Here is a 6,000-nt window from a genome sequence, read left to right on the forward strand (position 1 = left end):
TGTAGCATGTGGGCTCTTAGTTCCCTGGCCAGGGATTGAACCCGTGCCCCCTGAATTGGAAGGGTCGAGTCTTAGCCACTGGGCCGCCAGGGAAGTCCCAATAGAAGATATTTTGAAAGCAACCAAGTTGCTGCCTCTTTTCTGCGGAGCCTCGCAGGCTGGTTCAGGCACGGGACCTGCTTAGCACTTGTTTGCAGAGGCTGAGCTAGGGTGTCCAAAGAGCAGCCTGCTCCCTGAACACTTCCGTTTCCTCCAGGCTCCACCCCCCACAGCGCAGCACAGACGGAGGAACCAAACTGGGCAGGAAACGGGGACTGACTCGCTCAGCAGGATGAAGTGGGCCCTGGAGCCTACAGACTCTCCACCAGTGGCTGCCCCGGGAGGACAGGGTCTGAATGGCAAGCACCTTCCGCTGCTCCCCTGAGCCTGCCTGGTGCTGGGCCCGAAGCAGGTTTTCCCAAGTACTTGTTGACTTAAGCCGACAGTGAGGCTATCTGTCTTGACGTCACCACCCAGTCATGATGCCTGCTCTGAAGCTTCATCTCACAGGCCCTCTCAGCTCACATCTCGCCTTCTTAATGGTCTTTTCCTGGAACTTAACCAAAGGGTTTGGATCAGCCCAGAACTCCTCCCCTTGGCTGCGACTTTTCTGGCTTCATTACTCACCGGAGGCCTTGGGGCCACGCACACTGCACATGCGTCTGCCCTAGGCCTGGAAGCCCCTGCCCCATCTTTTCCTGTCCTGTAACTTCACCTCTGCTGCTCTGGCCCTCTGGGACCTGGGCCCTTGCCTGCCCAGGTCCACAGAGATAGCTCTCTTGGCCTTCACCAGCTTACGTATTAACAGGTTGGCACTTGGCATGGCTATCACATCCTTCCTCTTCAGGTGACTCTGGAAGCTCTTAGAATTGGGCAGATCAGAGAGCACGCCTGGCCATTTGTAACTCGGGGCTTCCCCAGTGGCTCAGGTGATAAAGAATCTGCCTGTGATGCGGGAGGCCTGGGTTCGATCCCTGAGTCAGGAAGATCCCCTGGAGATGGCAGTGGCAACCCACTCCAGTATTGTTGGGCTTCTGTGGTGCCTCAGATGGTAAAGAATCTGCCTGCAACGTGGGAGACCTGGGTTCAGTCTCTGGGTTGGGAAGATCCCCTGAAGAAGGCAATTGGCAACCCACTCCAGTATTCTTGCCTGGAGAATTCCATAGACAGAGGATCCTGGTGGGCTACAGTCCACAGGGCCGCATAGGATCAGATACAATTGAGCGACTAACACATTCCCTTTTTTCACTTCATTAATGCTTTACTGACAGTGTTGGTTTGGGTTCTATCAGGAAAGGTCAGTTTCAAACCAGAGCTTTGTCCAGTCAATGTGTGGACTGTCTCTGAAGGCAGTGAGTCCCCCATGTCATCGTCACTGAAGATACAATGGCATCTGGGAGTCACTTGACAGAGTCTCCACCCCCAACACAAAGGCCCCTGCCGGGCAGGGAGCTCCCCTGCTGCCTGGACTAACCAGAAACTCATGCTCACTAACGGGACAGAGAAGAAAACTTGGTGGATGATATGGCCCATGTAATTAAAGTGAATAAATACGGAAAAGGCCAGACTTAACCTAGAGGATGATTCTCTGTAAGCCTTGACCACAGTCAGAAGGGGAACCAGGGGTGCCTTTCAAATGCTGTCATATCAGCAGCTGTTTATTTTTTATTTTTCCATTTATTTTTATTCGTTGGAGGCTAATTACTTTACAATATTGTAGTGGTTTTTGCCATACAATGACATGAATCAGCCATGGATTTACATGTGTTCCCCATCCTGATCCCCTCTCCCACCTCCCTCCCCATCCCATCCCTCTGGGTCTTCCCAGTGCACCAGCCCTGAGCACTTGTCTCATGCATCCAACCTGGGCTGGTGATCTGTTTCACCCTTGATAGTATACTTGTTTCAATGCTATTCTCTCAGAACATCCCATCTTCGCCTTCTCCCACAGTGTCTAAAAGTCTGTTCTGTACATCTGTGTCTCTTTTTCTGTTTTGCATATAGGGTTATCATTACCATCTTTTAAAATTCCATATATATGTGTTAGTATACTGTAATGGTCTTTATCTTTCTGGCTTACTTCACTCTGTATAATGGGCTCCAGTTTCATCCGTCTCATTAGAACTGATTCAAATGAATTCTTTTTAATGGCTGAGTAATATTCCATAGTGTATATGTACCACAGCTTTCTTATCCATTCGTCTGCTGATGGGCATCTAGGTTGCTTCCATGTCCTGGCTATTATAAACAGTGCTGTGATGAACACTGGAGTACACGTGTCTCTTTCAGATCTGGTTTCCTCGGTGTGTATGCCCAGAAGTGGGATTGCTGGGTCATATGGCAGTTCTATTTCCAGTTTTTTAAGGAATCTCCACACTGTTCTCCATAGCGGCTGTACTAGTTTGCATTCCCACCAACAGTGTAAGAGGGTTCCCTTTTCTCCACACCCTCTCCAGCATTTACTGCTTGTAGACTTTTGGATAGCAGCCATTCTGACTGGCGTGTAATGGTACCTCATTGAGGTTTTGATTTGCATTTCTCTGATAATGAGTGATGTTGAGTATCTTTTCATGTGTTTGTTAGCCATCTGTATATCTTCTTTGGAGAAATGTCTGTTTAGATCTTTGGCCCATTTTTTGATTGGGTCGTTTATTTTTCTGGAATTGAGCTGCAGGAGTTGCTTGTATATTTTTGAGATTAATCCTTTGTCTGTTGCTTGGTTTGCTATTATTTTCTCCCATTCTGAAGGCTGTCTTTTCACCTTGCTTATAGTTTCCTTTGTTGTGCAAAAGCTTTTAAGTTTCATTAGGTCCCATTTGTTTATTTTTGCTTTTATTTCCAATATTCTGGGAGGTGGGTCATAGAGGATCCTGTCAGCAGCTGTTTATACACAGACGGAAAGCAGGGTTCCTGCCCAGGCCTCAGCCACCTATGGACTAGCCAGGGAGCCCAAGGCAGTCAGTGTGCAAGAAAGGGCACTGGCCTTGGAGTCGGTGGCCCTGGGCTGGACTCTCTTCTTGGCCATCAGTCGTCTTGCCTGAGGGTGGTCAGCCAAACTCTCTGGCAGTCTTGGTGTTCTCCTCCATTAAATAGGGTTTCACAGCTGCCTGTCTTTTGACAGGTTGTCTTGAGTCCATCAGTTAACACTGTATTTTAGCACCTAGTCTGTATCCTCAGAGCAGGTGTGTGCTCCCCCTGGAGCAGATGGAAGCATCTTTGTACACAGGAGAAGCTCTGTAGACATAAATATGTGAGATGTCAGTTGCCCTTAGCTTGCATCTGAGCATCGCCCAGCTCTGCAATTCAGAGCCGGGCGCTTGAAAGACAGGACCAGTCCTTGCGGAGCAAGGTATATCCGAACATTGCTAAGGGCCCGCTCTGTGTCCAGGCCCTGTGCTATGCCCTTCACGTCAGTGACCTCCTTCCAATTCGTACGTCTTTATTCTAATCGGAAAATTGGAACTCAGAGGTTTGGGGTTGAGTCCTAGAGTCCAGTGCTCTTCCTTACTTGCTGTGTGACTTTGGGCAGGCCACTTGCCCTCTCTGAGCCTCCATCTCCCCATTTCTAGCCCACAACTGCTCAATTCCCCATCCCACACAGCCTTGCCAATCCCCCACTGGCTGTTACACTGCATCTCCTGGCAAATCATAATTGTTACTGTGGGCTTTGCTATTAAGATGTGAGTTAGAAAGAAACATTTCTAGTTGCTGAAATAGACATCAATAAAAGTAAACCAGGAAACAGGAATCAGGAAACAAGACGTGGGGGGGTGGGGGGCGGGCAGAAAATGCAAAATGAATCCCAGGGAGACCTTCACCTGCTTCGAATTTGGAGGGTATGGCCAGAGGGGAAGAAGGAGGAAAAACCGGCTACCCACTTAGTAATCACCACTAAAGATCAACACTGGACCAAAATAGAATCCCACGGAGGAAACGATCTTGCTTCACAGCCCCGGAAAAAAATTTTTTTTAACATAGAGAAGCCATTTAAAGAAGAAAAAATATTTGTATGTAAAAGGAAATATTTTAGGTAGGAGTTGAATACCAAATGATTTTGAGTCTCTGCGGGGAGTAATGAGGCATAGCAAACACACAATTCTATATGCATGTAATATTATCATCGCACGCCTCGGAAAGCTTTTAAATCACGGAAATGCAGTTAGGGACCATTGTACAAAATAAACATCCCACTTGGTCTGTTGCCTGCCCTAAGTTCCTTGATCTAGAGCGGCACCGCCAGATTTTTACAGCCCCATAAATTAACGTGGTGCTGATTTGATTGAGCTAAATTAATAAGACTTGTGCTTTGTTACAAAATAACTATTACAGTATGTTGTGGGGACGCGCTGCCGATAAGGAAATTGCCGCCTTTAACAATCCCACTGAAGTTTCATGGAGGATTTCAAAACCGATTTTAATTAAAACAAAAGCCGATGTGTGGCAATAATGTGGGTGTTAAGGAGAGAAAATGCAAAATGTCTTTTTAAATCCATTTTAATATGTCTTAAGGACTGGATGATCGATGTGGCAAGAGCTGGCGGCTGACACCAGGCTGGTACCCAGCCCCGGGCTGCCTGCTTCAGCGACAGCGGCACCTCGGGCCCATCCTTCGGGCTGGGCGCTGGTGCTCCACTTCCGGCTCGGGGCTCAGCTCCTAAGCTGGGGCTCCAGTGGGGAGGACTTCCTTTCCAGGGGCTTTCTCAGACCTTGGTAGAGTCCTGTTCTCCTGGCCACTCCGGACTGGAGCTGGAGCTGCAGGTCATAGCCCCCAGGCCTGGCTCCAGCCCTGAAGACCAGGTTGCCCCCTGCTCCCCACTCCCCACTCCTGTAACCAGCTGCCAAGTGGGTGCTACCAAGTGCGGAAGGCGCTGAGGAGTGGGGCTTTGAAATGAGAAACAGCTGGAGTGTGGTAGCGTGAGGCCGGGCATGTGCGTGAAATTACCGGGCCAGAGCAGTCAGGCAGGGCGTCTGCAGAAAGGGCAGCTGGGGCCCAGGAGGCTCAGAACTGGAGCCGCTGGGGGCCTCGGGGGCAGAGGAGACCCTGAATCAAGGTAGGGAGCGTGGCTGGTGTGGGGGCAGGAGTGAGAGTCAGCTAGACAAGCTCTGTAAGTCTCAACCTCCCATTACCTCAGTTTTGTCAGCTGTAAAATGGGAATAATGATAGAATTTACCTCACCCAGCTGCCATGAGGGTTAAATGAGGTTGGTGCTCAGCACACAAATGCCAGAAAATGTTAGTCATTGATATAGAAAAAACAACGATAATAATACTATCTTCCTTTTTAGGGCTTCCGTGGTAGCTCAGTCTATAAAGAATCTTCCTGCAGTGCAGGAGACCTGGGTTCAATTCCTCGGTTGGGAAAATCCCCTGGAGGAGGGCATGGCAACCAGCTCCAGTATTCTTGCCTGGAGAATCCCATGGACAGAGGAGCCTGGTGGGTTACAGTTGATGGGATCGCAAGAGTCAGATACGACTTAGCAACTACACCACCACGCCACCACCCCACCACAGCTTCCTTTTTACTTGTCATGTTTTTAGTCAGAGATAATCAGCCCCTGACTCAGGGGGTCTTGATATGTAATCTACACAATGCTAACATACAGAAGAGGCAGCCATGTTTGGAGGCCCTATGATGTCCTGGGTGCCTGTTCTGAGCAGCGTGTTCACATGTGCTGTCTCATCATTATTCTCAACTGCAGGGAGGCTTGGAGGTGAAGAGATAGGCAACTGTGTCACGTGGTGTCATAAGTGGTGGAACTAGATGACCCCAAAGCCCTGCTCTGATTACTAGGTCAGTGGCCCTCAATCTTCTTTGAAAAAAATGACCCAGTATATATGCACACACTAATAACTAAAGTAGAATTTTCACAAAATAATACTCTTAATTCAGAGGGTGCACGTAATGTTTTTATTCTATTTCCTTTGTAAAAGAAGTTGTTCATGACACTAAATTCTTGGCAG

This window comes from Odocoileus virginianus, chromosome 6 (genome assembly GCF_023699985.2).
Source record: "Odocoileus virginianus isolate 20LAN1187 ecotype Illinois chromosome 6, Ovbor_1.2, whole genome shotgun sequence".
Classification (NCBI taxonomy): domain Eukaryota; kingdom Metazoa; phylum Chordata; class Mammalia; order Artiodactyla; family Cervidae; genus Odocoileus; species Odocoileus virginianus.